General features: G+C 38.8%; 1 pseudogene; it reads left to right on the top strand.

Annotated features, from left to right (window-relative positions):
* The first annotated feature begins 5,034 nt into the window (after positions 1–5,034).
* On the top strand, positions 5,035–5,869 carry LOC116095392 (annotated as a pseudogene).
* Positions 5,870–16,226: the final 10,357 nt, after the last annotated feature.

Genomic DNA, 16,226 nt, shown 5'->3' with positions numbered 1-16,226 from the left:
TTTTTTTTGATTTCTCAGCAAAAATAGATATACAAAGTACACCCTGTATGTCTGGAAACACAGGGAAATAAGGCATATAAAATGGCTCATTGACATGACACAATAGAAATTAGCGTTCCTGAATTTATGACTATCCCACCTATTTCCTTTTGTCCTATATATTTTTTTTAAAAAATGAGGTCTGCTTCATGTAACATAAATTTAACTGTAAAATGAATTATTCAGTGGTGCTTGATATATTCACAATGTTGTGTAACCACTACTTGTACCTCATTTCAAAATGTTTCAACACCCCTGAAAGAGGATTTCCACTCAATAAGCAGCTGTTCACCCCTTCTTTCCCCTCCCCACTGCCCTTTGTAGCCTCCAACCTTCCTTCTCAGTAGATTTACCTAGTCAGGGTATTTCCATTAAATGGAAACTATTTACTCTTTTGTGTCCCATTTCTTTCACTCAGTGAAATCCCAAGGTTCATCTGCATTGTAGTATACATTAGTACTTCATTCGTTTTTATGGTTGGATACAATCCCACTGTATTATACACCACCAATTTGCTTACGAACACATCTCATTTCCAACTTTTGGTGACAGTAACTAGTGCTTTCATAAGCATGTATGTACACATGCTTTTGGATATTTATCTAAATTTGGAATTGCTGGGTCATGTAACCACTCTATGAGTAACTTTTTGAGGACTTGACTATTTTTCATAGCAGATAGACCATTTTATACTCCTACTCCCAATGCTGAAGTGTTCCAGTTTCTTCCACACCTCTCCTACACTTGTGCATTTCCAGGGGCACATGAAAGACATAACTTGTGTATGTTTATTTTTAACTACTTTGAAATTTTCTTTTATTTTTTAAAAATTTGATGTGTATGAGTGTTTGCCTGAATGTATGTCTGTGTACCACATGGGAGCACTGTTCACAGATGCAAGAAAACAGCATTGGATCCCTGATGACTAGAACTACAGAGGGTTGTTAGGCATGTGGGGACTGGGAATTGAACCTGGGAACTGTGGAAGAACAGCTAGTGCTTTAAACCACTAAGCAATCACTCTAGCCTGTAACTTATGCCTTGATTTGCCTTTATCTAATGGTTAATGATGTTGGACATTCAATGTATTTTTTGGCTACTTGAATATTTTATTTAGAGAAATATTTATTTATACATTTGCTCATTTCAATTGGGTTGACTTACATTGTTGAGTTGAAAGAGATTCTTATTCTTTATATTTTGTTTGTGAGACAGAGCCTTATATATCCCAGCTTAGACTCAAATTTGCTACATGGCTAAGGATGACCTTAAACTAATGAACTTACTCTCTTTATGCCACAAGTGCTAGAATTACAGTCATATGCTACCATATCCAATTTAAGAATTCTTTATATATATTCTAGATGTATATTTGCCTTTCAAAACAGTCTCTTACCTTTTCTTTGAAGACTCAAATTGGATATTCCAAATGCTTAACATTCTATGCTAGAATTTTATTTATTCACAAATCAAAAGACACTACAAAGAATATATGTGGCTCACAAAGTCAAAGCTGTATACCATCTGGCTCTACATAAAGCGTTGGCTGAACTGTAATCCTGGAGCACAGGAATAGTTTTTAAATGCTTAGAGTGATGGCTTCTAATCACAACCCCCCCCCCCAAATTCCTCTAGTGTTGTTCATGTTGTATAAAATATATATTCAGGAAAAATTCTGTGTAAGGTGATTATTATTACAGGCATTTAGAAGTCAACATTTTTTGAAACTTTATCTATATGAGATGTTTCATCTTATGATTAAGTGGAATGCAAGAAGCACTCCTGTAATCCTATCCATTATGTGTTGTAGACAAGCATTTAGGAAAGGAGAAGGAGAACAGTTTTCATGCTAGGAATCCACAGTGTGAAGCACAGAGTAAGATGAAGAACACGGTTATCCCTCAGTCTGTTGCTATTCTCATTTGCTGCTGTGGAAACCCAACATTACCGGTATGAAGTGTCACTGGATTTATGGTTCAGGGACCGAACCTTGTGGGCTAAAGACAGCAATTACCTCGCTGATAGCAAAGGCCTGTACACGTTGCAGCTTTTACCCCAGAAAGGGTTCAGCCTGACAGAAATGTGCTTAAAAATAATGTATCTGTTTTAGAGATCCAGAAACGTGGAGATATTGCTATTCTCTCCTTGGTGTAGGCTTTACTTACACATCAGAAATAGCACAAGGAAAGGGGCGCCTTGCCCTTTTCTTAACAGAATTACCTTTATTATTTTTGGCCCCAGCTTGAGCATTTCTCAGGCTCTGACAATCAGATTTAATTTGCGAGCTGATTGCAGCGTAGTGGAAGAAAATTAAAAGTGGTGACTACATTACCCTTTGGTCTTCTGTGTGAATGGCTGAGGTCTGGATTGGATTCTAATTAAAGGCAGACAGGAATTGCTGAAGTGAAAGTAAAAGAGAAATAAGAATCCGTCTTTATCACCACTGGAGCATATTTGTGAGGCCTATGCTTCGTAGTGAGCGAGGAAGCAGATGTGCCACGACAGGATTGACTGTTTTTTATAAAGGATCCAAATGGGACATTTTCCTAGCTGTGCAGACCACACTTCTGTTGCAATTATTTAACTCTGCCATTGAATTTTGTGAGAAGTCATAGGCAATAGTAAATATGAGGACATGGCTGTGCTCCAGTGAACTTTATTTGCAAAAATAAGCTACAGCTTTTCTTCACCAAATGGTTGTGGGAGTTTGCTTCACGTTAATATGATGACTACGTGTCACTTGTGACCTATGAAATAAAGAAAAGTTTATTTGGTTCACAGTTATGGAGTTTCAAGTCCAAGGTTGTGTGACTCAGCACTCATTTGGTTCTCTGGTCATGTTAACATATCCTAGCAAGAATGCATTCAGTCACGCTGTAATGACAACTAGACAGGAAGGAAAAGACTGCGGGTATACTGGAGGAGATCCCCTTTAAGGCAAGTACCCAATGATGTAAGGACATTCCACAAGGCCCCACTTTTTCAAGAGCCACAGTATTTCCCAATATTATCATCTTGTGGACCAAAATACTTATGCAGCTTTGGGACACACTCAACTAAACCACAGCACCAGGTCCTCACAGTTCGGTCTGAGTTTTGTCCAAAGTGTAGTTGCTGCTGTCTTCTCCTGTTGTTGATGTACTCGTGATGATTTCTGTGACTATGAGCCACCTGAGGAAGGTATACAGGAAAGGAAAAGGAGCTTTTCTATTAAGACTGCTAAGACCTTCGGTTTGGGACAAAGTTAAAGTCATAGCTCACATGAGACTGATGAGCCATGGAGGTAGATGCATATTGTTTGCAAGAGCTAAGGGGAGAAAATTAAAAATTATCTATAGGTCTAAAGTAAATGGGTCAACACTTTCCCCCAAGATAGTATGTGTCCCCTATTTTTATTCTTAGCAAAGAATTTTGGTTCACACTTGGTTCTTTTCTCTCAATAAACTTAATTTCAATCATTTACACTTGTCTTTTGCCATGGATTATTTATTAATGCCCTGGGAATATTTTTTTCTAATGGAAACGATTATATTTAATTTTTGAAAGGAAGTTGGACTAATTAAGTGAAGTGGTCTTTTAACATTCATGTTAACACTAACAGGTATTCAAATACATGCTGAAATGACAATTCTGAAATAGTGCAAGGAAGCAGAGTTGAATAATTGGGATGGCTTAGATGAACACCTCAAACTTACCCCAACATTACATGCTATTTAGATCCATATTTAAATACCAGTATTACAGAAGAAGAAAAAAGAAAGGATTCATTATGTAATAAATGGGGATGGAAAAAAACAATTTGGACAAAAACAATTTGGAAAAGTTTGGAAAGAAAAAGTTTATTACTTCACCACACACTATCTACTCAATAAATACCAGAAGATGGGGTTAAAATGAGACATTGTAATTGAAAAACATATAGAAGAAAATTTGACTGATTATTTTAAAACCTGAATAGAAAATGATTTTCAGCATATAAAAACAAAAGAAATAACCTCCAAAATGGAAGCAATTTATAGATTCACGAGTCTACCTCCATGTAGAGCTTATATTTATAAATGTATCTGTAATTGACATATAAAGTTTAAATTGTTTCTGTGATAGTGAAGGATTTTGGAGCATTCAGTCAGAGTGAGTGCAGAGTAAAATGGGATGTCTTCATCAAAACCCTCCAGAGCCTCAGGGAGGAGGAGGAGGAGGAGGAGCAAAGATTGTAAGGAAACAGTGTCTTTGAGACATAACAGGACTGACACACATGAACTCACAGAGAAGCTGGCAGCCTGCACAGGGCCTGCACAAATTCACACTAGACAGAGTCACAACACTGGCTCCCATCTCTAGCCAAGATCAGCTATCTCCAATTCATACCTGCTTGAAAAGTAAAATTTCATTTTCTCCAATGTAGTCTCACTGGGTATATTAGCCACACCCCAGGGCAGGCCCTATGATCAGGGAGTAGGTCAACAGACAGACAGACAGACACACATACACAAAACCTAATGGCATTCTTTGTAGACTTTTTGTCTCAGTTTGATTTGTTGGACATTTTTTGCTTATTTATGTTGACTTTTGTTTTTATGCTTTTTGTGTTTCTTATATTTTCTCTTTTTGAGAGAGAGAGAGAAAGAGAGAGAGAGAGAGAGAGAGAGAGAACTTAAAATAATAAAGTTGGGTAGGTGAGGAGATGAGGAGGACCTGGGAGGACTTGGGGGAGGGAAAACAAAGTATATCGTATGAAAAATTAAAATAAGAGTTTAAAAATTGCTTCTGTAACTGAAACCACTATAGCCAAATTTAAATGCCAGTAATATAGGAGAGTAATTTGTCAAGGAAGGGATAATACACCTATATCTAAAGAACTTACATGAAGTTCTGTCCCTGATGGGCATGTGGCTTTTGGTCTGCAATTACGGAAAGGCTTCAGTGAGACTTTGAGGGGCGGTTAGCGAATCACCTACGAGTCTCTAAGCGGTCTCCCCCACCCTGGGGTTCGGAATGCTTTACTTGATTGGCTTGGGCCTGGGAGATGCCAAGGACATCACAGTCAAGGGCCTGGAAGTTGTGAGACACTGCAGTCCTGTGTATCTGGAAGCCTACACCTCAGTCCTGACTGTAGGGAAGGAAGCCCTGGAAGAGTTTTATAGAACAAAATTGATTCTTGCTGACAGAGAAGTAGAGCGAGATGTAGATAATATTCTTAAAACATGCAGATGCCAGTGATGTTACATTCCTTGTGGGTTGGGGCCACAACCCACAGTTATCTTATTCTGAGAGCAACAAAGTTGGGCATCCCTTATCAAGTCATTCACAATGCCTCCATAAATAAATGCTATAGGCTGCTGTGGTTTATAGTTGTACAAGTTGGGAGAAACAGTTTCTATTGTTTTTTTGGATGGACACTTGGAGACCAGAGAGCTTCTTTGACAAGGTGAAGAAGAACTGAGAAAATGGCATGCACACATTGTACTTACTTGATATCAAAGTGAAGGAGCAGTCTGAGAAGAACCTCATCAGGGGAAGAAGGATCTATGAACCTTCTCAGTACATGAGTGTGAACCAGGCAGCACAGCAGCCTCTAGAAATTGTTGAAAATCAAAGAGCACACAGGGAAGGACCAGCAATCACTGATGAAACACTCTGTGTCAGCTTACCCAGAGTTGGAGCTGTAGACCAGAAAATTGCAGCAGGCACATTACGGCAGATGTGCATAGTGAGCTTGGGAGAACCACTGCATTCTTTGGTCATTACAGGTGGGAGCTTGCACCCACTGGAGATGGAAATGCTAAGTCTCTTCTGTATACTGGAATCCCAAAGTACTGATGGACTCTGAGCATGGACATTTTCTGTTGTTTCACAATAATGTCAGTTAGATTGGGGGTGTAATACCTTTATGTCATTTTTTTGAAGAAAATTAACAGAAGTGACCAAGAAGAAGCAGGTTGAGTGACAGCATTTGGTTTCCTGCAGCAGCTTCCCCCAAGCCATAGTGAGTTGCTATTGTGGCATCAGTTGGCTACGTGTTGGGGTGCACACATGTGGGCAGATTGAACTGGAAAAGTGAACTGAGTCAATGCAAGGAGGTTGGGACCAAGAATAATGTGAGGAAATTGGACAATGAATCACTTGAACCCTGTTTTTCAGGGACAAAGAAACATGAGTCAGCAAAGAAGGCAAATAAAAGATTGCTAAATTTTCAAAAAACAAAAAAGAACTCACATGAACTGTAACATAGAAACAGCCATAAATTTAGCAACAAATAAGAAAGGATACTCAAGAGAAAATTTACAAAGAAGACAAAATGATCTATAGTTACAAATAATATATGCATAATATTTTATTTATTATGTATAATAAAATATGACTTAGTTTCATCTATCAAAGTATTGGTATGTCTAATTGTTCAGTTCTGAAAATTCATGAGTAATGTGTGAAAAAGAACTAATGGGAAAGCTAACCAGACAAACACAACCCACCACTTATTTCTAAAATGTTGGAAAACAAAGTCTATTTCATGACATGTGAAAATAAAATGTTTGCATTGTACCAAGAACTTCTGTTACACTTTTAGCAGTTGATTTGAGTCCTGTGAAAGAGATAACAGGGTCCACAAAAATCTTAAATATTTGCTATTTCATTTTTTAAACTTTAATGCAAATTTTAACCTTACCACTGGTATAATAGTAAGTATTACATAATATAAACAATATTATTATATAGTATTTGTATTCTCCTAAAGTAACATTTCAAATATTGTATCATTATATTGGAAAATACTTAACAGCATGTTAAAAGAAAAGAAAATCTGGGACACAACCATTTATAATGGATTTCCCAAGAACTCTGTTGGGTCACACATTGATAAAAATCTGAATTCAAAAGTTATGCAGGTGTCCGGGGAGATGGTCCAATAGCAGGGCACTGGAGATATGGCTCTACAGTAGGGGAATTGGGTGATGGCTCAATAGGCAAAGTGCCTGTTATGCAAGTGCATATCTGAATATGGATCACTATGATCCACATAAGAAGTTGGATGTGGCAGTACATATCTGTAATCCTAGTGCTGGACAGTCATAGATAGGATTCCTGAAGCTTACTGGCCAGCTAACTAATATGATGAGCTCCAAATTCAGTGAGAGACCTTGTCTTAAAAATAAGGCAGATTCTGTGGGTTTTCTTGTCATGTCCTTGTCCCCTCTGGCTCCCACAATCTTTCTCTGAGCTTTACTTAATGTTTGGCTGTGGGTCTCTGCATCTGCTACCTTCAGTTTCTGGATGAAGATTCTCTGATGTCGATTGGGTTAGGCTCTAGTCTGCATATAGCAGAGTATCATTAGGGAATCATTTCATTGACCTCTTTCTCTTTCTCTTTCTCTTCCTCTTCTTCTTCCTCTTCCTCCTCTTCTTCCTCTTCCTCCTCTTCTTCTCCCTCCTCCTGTCTTTGGTTCTATCTTAGGTCTCTGGGTTATTTAGCCTCTGGCCATAGGAGCTTGCAGAGCCTGAAGCTACAATCAAGGAGGCTTTAGGGAGCTAGGTTCTTTGTATACATTCTGTGATTATTTAGTTTTTTTTTTTTTTTGGAACTCCCAACAGTGGGAGTCAGGGCCAACTCTGACTCTTTTGCATTCTTTTGGGACCCCCCTTCCTCTTACTAAATTGTCTCATCTAGCCTTACGAGGGGAGGTGCCTAGTCTTATTGCAACTTGATATGTTATGTTTGGTTGATATTACTATGAGTCCTGTTCTTTTCTGAAGGAAAATGGAGGAGGAGTGGATCTGGGAGAGAGAGGAGGTGTGGGGGGGATGAGGAAAAGTGGAGGGTGCGGAAATTGCAGTCAGTATAGAATATATGAGAGAAGAATAAATAAACTTGAAAAATAATAAAAATAAGGCAAAGAGTGATTGAGAAAGATACTTGAGGTTGAATTCTTTTTGACCTGTGGCCTGTACATGTACATCCATGAATGCATACATCCAATTCCACATGCACACATACAGATACAACTTACAATACACTTATAAATACACACACACACACACACACACACACACACACCATGCAAGACTTAGAGCCTTTACTGTGCTATTTTGTAGTGTGAATTGATCTCTAAGGTAAAGAATGTGGCATGCTGCATTCTCACATTTTTTTTTTGGTCCAGGGAACCCATTGGTCCATGAAGCATAATTTTGGAAGCATATACTGATAGAGAAATACCTGTTAGTTTATATATAATTTATGTACACATACACACCAAAGAATGTGATAGGAAATGAGTCAACATGAACAGACTTCTCAGCAACCAATAATAGATAACATTTTGGGGTTGTATGTTTCAATATTTTATAGAACCACTATGAATCCTTAAATTCTTAAATAATGTTCATTAGGAGTGAATACATAGTGATGTTTCCTAGAAGAAGAAACTTGTGGAATTATACTATAATACTTGCATACATTGGAAATATATAGAAATGTATATGCAGCAAAATGTTAAGCCATTTATCTAATCTGTCTTCTACCCTTCTCTTTGTCTTTCTATATATTCATATATACATATCCATATATGTAGGTGCATGCAATTTAAAAGCACTTATACAATAGGACAGATTTCCATTATTTGTTTATTTATTTATTTTTTGAGACATGGTCTCATGTATTCCAGGCTGGCCTCAAATTTGCTGTGTAGCAGAGGGTGACTTTGAGTGCTTATTCCTCTTGCCTCTACCTCCTAAGTACTAGGACTGCATGTGAGTACCACCATGCCTGGTTTATCCAGTTTTGGGGATCAAACTCAAGACTTTACAGGTGCTAGGCAAGCCTATTACTAACTACAACACCTCCAGTTCTCTTGTAGTCTATGAAATCCTTTCTTGTTTATGAACCCAAGGCTCTTCATGTTGACATTGCACTGGACTCCCCAGATTAAGAAGCTGGGCTTTTTTGGAGGGCCTGGCTTGTTCACACAGGGCATAGAGAATTTCTGCAGTCAACTGGGTTCTGGTGCTTATTGAATTGGAGTTTACTGTCCCTTCTGTTATATGACAATTGTGACTTGAATCTAGCCTTTTAGTCTGTGCCCCTCCTTTGCAAAACCACATCTTTTCTGGCTCTCTGTCAATGTCTTAGGATTTCTATATAGAATTTTTTGCTTGGGCAACTTTGATTTCTGTTTTAAAAACAAATCAATTGGAAAACTTGCTTACCTGTGGGTTAGACAAACTGCTTTGCTAATTTATGTCAGAATAATTTCCTAGTGGTGGCTGTTGCCTAAGCAGCTATGCATATCCTATTTATTAAACAAGTTTAAAGTATAAGAAAAACTGTTCTGTTTTGCTTCCAAGGTTGGATAATTGGCTCATGCTGTTATCAGGTCTGAACTGTGAATTATAACTCCCTTCTTGATGGGATGTTATTAATTTTTCTGCAGACATGGAAACATTTGGCTTAAGAGTATGATTTTAAAACCAGAGAGCACTGCTTGGCCAAATAGAGTAGCGTGGATGGTGGCAGAACTACATTATTTATATTGGTGCAGAAAGTATTTGATAAGAATTGTTCTGTGAGAGAGATAGAGATAGGGAGATAGAGAAAGAGATGGACAGATAGAGAAAAGGGTTCAGTCAAGCATAGATTTCTGCCTTGGCTTCATTTCACCAATAGAAATTATGGTTTTATCTGAAAGCAAAGATTTAGACTGAGCTCTTCTGTTTAATATCTTTGATAACACATAGTCTATAAATATTAAATATTATATATATGTGTATATATTATAAAGATCTGGTAATATGTTCCCTGGTTGCTCAGTACTGTTGGGCAAAGTCACACTTGAAATTAGCTCACAGATTCAGTGATAAGAGTTCAAAATGGAGTGGGACATGCAGGAGACAGGAGAGGGTATAGCAGTGAGGAAATGAGAAAATTTATGGACATTGGAATGGAATGAATGTATTTTGAATGTGGGAAGGGCATGGGTTTTGGGAGTTCAAAGAATGAACTAAATCTCTTTTACTAATATGTTGAAATCCTAACCAATATACCCTGTGAATGTGACCTTATTTGGAAATAGAGTATACAGATATCGTCAAGTTGATATAAAAACATATTTAAATAACGTGGGCCCTACTCCAAAGACCAATATACTTATGAGATGAAGGAAATTTAGACACAAACACAGGAGCGAGCTATATAATAATGGAGAGAGTAAGAGACTGGATCAATGCACAAACAAGTCAAGTAATATCAGAGGTTGCTGGCAACCATCAAAAACTAGAAGTGATGACAAATATTCTCCTAGAGACTTTTAAGGGAACTGAGCTCTGTTTTGTAATACCTTGACTTCAGAACTCTAGTCTCCAGAATTGTGACATTCAAGTTTTGATGATTGTGGCATTTTGTTACAACAGCCTGAGGAAACTTTATATGGGGCGGTCTATGTATTATAGACTGCAAAGATAAATGAGTGGCAAAATAGCCATCACTGGAAAACATGGAGCATCTTCTCAATTAAGCTTGTTTTATCTTTTGCACTGAGATTGTATTTATTGTAGAATAAAAACAAAAATAAGAATAATCCAGGTTGTTGAGATGACTCAATTGGTAAAGGCACTTGCTGTATACATATGAAGATATAAGTTCAATCTGAAGAACCCATTTAAGGCTAGAAAGAGAGAAGCACCTCTTTAAAGTTGTCCTCTGATCTCCACATACACGGCAAGGCATGTATACCCATGCACATCATACACACATGTACAATACTCACACACACACACACACACACACACACACACACACGGTAATAATGAATATAAACGTAGGTGGTCTCAGCAGGTGAAGGTACCTGCCACCACCAGGCCTGACGACTCAAATTCAGTCTCTGAGACCTATATGGTGGAATGAAAGAGCTAAGTTCTATAAATTGTCCTTTGGCTTCCATCCGGGCACTGTGGCATGTGTGTACTCACTCACCCTAAATAAATAAAACAATTAAAATGTAAAAAAGTATGATTCACTTACACACATATAAAAGTACTTTGATCCATCTATACTCAATGTATTATAATATATGTGCATATATGGGAATGTGTATGTATATGTATTTCCAACCTATCATCTTTTTTGTACTGTCCTCAAGAAAGAATACAAAATTATATATGCAGATTTAAAAGAATTTTGTTGAATTTATAGCACTGTCACTGGCATTTTAAAAAACATATTAATTCTTTGTAAGTTTCATATCATGCAAACCAGTCCCACTTATCTCCCTGTTCCCTCGGAACCACCCTCCACCATTCCAACATCTCACAAAACAATAAAAACATACCAAACCAAAACAACACAAAACATAGAAAACATCTCATTATGGAAGCTGTGGTAGGTCATGGTGTGTTCCACAGTACATCCATCTGTTCACACATCCTTACTTGCAAGTGTTCATTGCAATGCGTCATTGGTTTGGTTTGCGGTCTTTGGCTTTTGTGACCTCAATATTGGATCCTTGCTGGAACTCCCCCTGGTTATCCTGTTATTGCCCTGTGTCATGGAGATCCTGTAGTTTTGGAGCAGCAGGATGGGCCCCTTCATGTACCCCAACAATTCACAGATGAAGTGGATTTTGAGATAGGACAACACAAAGCCTTGAATCTGGGCCTCTGTGGCATCTGAGCTGATCAGCATGGTGTCTCTCCCTTACCTGCACCACCAGGGCTAGCTGTCTAGCACTGCTCCAGTTAGGCAACCCAATACTGCCACTGGACATCTTCAGTTCTTCTCCTCTCAGGCCCTTGTGGCCAACTCATCTGCACCCATGCCTCCAGAGCTAGCTCCACTGTCCTGCCCAGTCAAGGCACAGGCCCATTCTCCAACGTGCTGCAACTGGCAAGGGGCTGGGCCAGCTTTCCCACACTCATGACCTGGGGGCCAGCTCTCTGGACTACTGCAGGCGGCAAGGGGTGAGGGGGGCATCACCCCTATACCTTCTCTACCTCATGGAAGACAAGTGGCAAGGCCAGCTCTCCCGTGCCCACTAGGGCCAGCTCTTCTTGTGCTGTCCAAGTGAGGTTCAGGACCCACTCTCTAGAGTGCTATAGCTGGCAAGAGACAGGGCAGACTCTCCCACTCTCATGAGTCAAGGGCTAATTTTCTTGGCTGCTAGAGGCAGTAAGGGGCCAGGTAGGGGAAGGACATCACATCTGCATCTCTGCTACCCCACATCAGAGGAGGTAGGATCAGCTCTCCCACATTCATGCTCTTGGGGCCTGCTCATCCTCGATTCTGCCACCAGGGCCAGCTCCACAGTGTTGCCTGTGGAGGCCTACTCTTCCCATTGCTGCCACCCATGAGAGATAGGGCCAGTTCTCCAGAGCACCACTGCCAGTGAGGAACAGGGCCAGCTTTAAACAGCTCCTAGCAGCTGCCCAGACCAGGAATACCCTTGCCATGGGCATATTCTTTGAAACATCTTTTATATATACTGAATCTATCATTTGTATTCAATGTTTTCAATCTTTCTGGGTACATATTTCATAATTTAACTACTTCCACGGGCAGTGGTGATGCATGCCTTTAATCCCAGCACTTGGGAGGCAGAGACTGGTGGATTTCTGAGTTTGAGGCCAGCCTGGTCTACAGAGTGAGTTCCAGGACAGCCAGGGCTACACAGAGAAACCCTGTCATGAAAAACAAAAACAAAAACAACACCCCCCCAAGAAAACAACAAAAAAGAGACTACTTCCATGATGTTAGACATTTAAGTTAAATGAATTTAATCTTTCCTTTAAAAAATTTTTAATATTGTTTTAAAGTTAATTTTATTATTTATATATATGTCTGGGTGGTTTTTTGCTTGTATGTCTGTCAGTGCATCATGTGTGTGCAGTGCCTTAGGGGGCCAGAAGTGGGCATCAGATCCCCTGGAACTGGAGTTACAACCAGTTGTGAGTCACCTCATGAATGCTGGGAATTAAATCTACATCCTCTGGAAGAGTACCTAGTGCTCTTTATCATCAAGCCATCTCTCCAGCCCTGCTTTTGTCCTTCTTACAATCAAGTTTCAACCAGGTTCCTGATTTTTCTTCTTATATTAAATTCCCCAAAGTGGCTTGATATTAGAAAAATATCCCTCTCAAACTAATAGAAAACACTTTTCAACAAATAGTATTTTGAAAGGTTGGCACAACTAATTTAAGAGCTGTTAGTAAGTCATCCAGGAATTCTGGGAAAAGTTAGATACTGCTGCTTCATACAACTATGTGCAGGCCAATACTTCGAGCAGGCTGATCTTTCAGGTTGGGAACCTTGGATATGATGAATGGGATCTATGTTCATGGTTAAAAATTCTGTACTTTTTTTTTTTTGGCCTGATAATGAAACTGGAAATTATATGACTCCAAGATAGATGAGGGAATCCTGGCAGAGATGAGGTACTCCCTGGCACATATCTAGACTGGCCCATCTGCTGAAATTATCATGTCTATGCATGGAGGAACACACAAATGGAAGCAGGGGTACAAGATTAGTATAAAATACCAATTTCTAACTTGTAAGTTTACAGTATTTAATGATATGAAACAGCTAGGACTAAATTAGATGCAAGGGTGAGAGACGACATTTTATTGAAAGGTATGAAACAATACTTGTATAAATGTAGAACTATATCTTTCATAGTTTGGGAAAGCACTACTATATGAATGTTATTGACCAAATACACATGTAGGTGAAAAATAGTTCTTATCAGGCTGACTAGTATTCAAACTGAAGTATAATGATTCTCTTCAATAATCATATATTAGGAATTATATTACTTTTAGTTTCTTTTTATTTTTTTATTGTACAGACACCCTTGTGATTGTTATTATGATTATGCTGATTAATTTAAAATGTGCTCTTTAGCATATGATTATTAGTAAAACATACAGGATTATCTGTTTATATTGATATACACAGATTTAGATATAAAAATTTACAGGAGATATTGGCATTTGAATTCAGTTGTACTACAATCTCTATCTTTGGGCAAACCTTGCAAAAAGAGGTCTAATATAATTTTCAAAGTGTTATTTTCCCCCATATTTTACTGCTATACCTTTTGATACCCTACCATAAGGATACATCTTATCATTTATTTATCACAACTTGAAAATGTAAATGTATCAAAATGCATGTAATAGCTGAAAAGATCTTTTAAGATGAGTTTGGCAGTATTACTGAAAATAATAACAGTAATTTCCATTTATCTGGTACTACACAGAATAACTCCACAGTCTTTTCTGGTCTAATGGACTGATGGGTGATGTTTTACTGTATTTCTCTAGCATCTCTGTGCATATCACTTAAGGACTTCGTACATGTCCAGATAGTGGAAATCTGAGAAAAGCCAGAGCATCTGAGACCCTGGTCATTGATGTTTCTAGAAAGTATATATTCCATGTTTCTGATATTTCTCTCCATGGAAGATTTTCATTGATATTTAGAGTTAAAATTTCTGTATACATGTAATATTTCCCATTTTCCCCCTACTGACTTCTTTGCAATATAGGCATTTTACTGTGATCTGTTTATCTGTTACAGTTATTTATGTGTGCACATGTGTGTGTATGTGTTTGTGTGTGTGTGTGTGTGTGTGTGTGTGTGTGTGTGTGTGGTCTGCATTGTAGTCCGTGCTCTCCTACCATTTGGGGACTGGGCGATTGAACTCAGGTCATCAGGCAAGCATGTTTACTTGTTTACTTGCTGAGTCATCTCATTGGCTCAAAGACATCTTTATCTGTTATAAATAGTCAACTAGATCTATGAGTTCCAGAGCTGCATTGGTTTGTTCATTTCTGTCACCTTTTGTGCTTACTGAATAAGCATTGACTTAGTTCTCTCAAGATACAATTCCTCTCCTGGACAGCAAATAACAATACTGCAGAACTCTTCCCCTCTCTTTTTCTGATCAATTTTCGCTGACCCAGTCAAGCTCTTTTCTATTTTTAGGGTTTGATGGTCACGAAATAGGAGTTCTAACTGATCATTTTCATTTAATTATTCCAGCTTTTTTTTTATGAGATGAGAGGGGTCATAGGTCTTCATGTTTTATAACTTCTCAGACAACACTGAAATATCATCTATTGCCCCACCTTCACTTGCTTTGACAGACAACATAAAACACCAGCAGTGGGGAAGCATCTGTTTTAAAGGCACATAACAGATGGCACAATTTGAACACCACAGCAGAGAAGAACTGGAACCCAAACTTACTCAAAGGGTTAGCAGTTCCTTCCCTGATGTTCTACGTACTCCAGTGGTACAAATTGCTTCACAAATGATACACCTGAAATTGAAATGCTTTAATATATACACCACCATCTCAGCTTCTGTTGTTTTTCACTACACTAAAATTCAAGTTTTTGTTCTTTAACCATCAGCTATCATCTTCCTCTTCCTTCAACCTCACTAATAATTGGCAGTGAGATTAGTATTGTATGAAGCAAGTTAAACCGATGCAGCTTCTACCTCTATGACTTACATTATAAAAATAACACTCCACAGTGCTAACCACAGTTGAAGGAAAATAACAGTACATAGAACAATGTCATAAACATGTTTTACCAGCTCTCCCTCCTGCCCTGCTTTCAGTGAAATACAATTATATACTCTGAAATTCTCCAACCTTATGTGTACAATTCAGTGAGTGTTCACAATATTTATACCCTTGTAGCTAGTACTCCAATGTACTGTGGGACGGTGAGCTGTGCACAGATAGCCTGTTCCCTGGTCGAGCACAGTCCTTGAGCTTGGTGACCCAGTAGGTGGTGACTTCTGCCTGGGTGAGATAGCAGGTGTTTGGCCATGCCCCCTGGGCCCCTGGCTCCGGTCCAGGCTATAGCCTCCCACAACCTCCCTCCTCCGGCAAAGAGATATAGGCAATGCCCAAGCTCCTGGTATTATTCTGTCTGGACTCCACCCCAACACTTACCTGGCAGCAGCCAGTCATGTCCTCCCCACAATTACCTGGCAATAGCAAGGTAGGCAGGGTCCACTATAAAAGGGGCTGTTTGCCCCCCTCCTCCCTCTCTTACCCTCTTTCTCTCTTACTCTCTTGTCTCTCTTACTCTTGCTTCCTACTTGTTCCCTCTCTCCTCAGTCCCCTCATCATTCTCTCCACTTGGTCATGGCCCTCTACTTCTATATTCTTTTCCCTCTCTCTGCC

This window comes from Mastomys coucha, chromosome X (genome assembly GCF_008632895.1).
Source record: "Mastomys coucha isolate ucsf_1 chromosome X, UCSF_Mcou_1, whole genome shotgun sequence".
NCBI lineage: Eukaryota > Metazoa > Chordata > Mammalia > Rodentia > Muridae > Mastomys > Mastomys coucha.
Note: the sequence above shows the minus strand (reverse complement) of the source record. Positions and strands in the feature narration are given on the sequence as shown.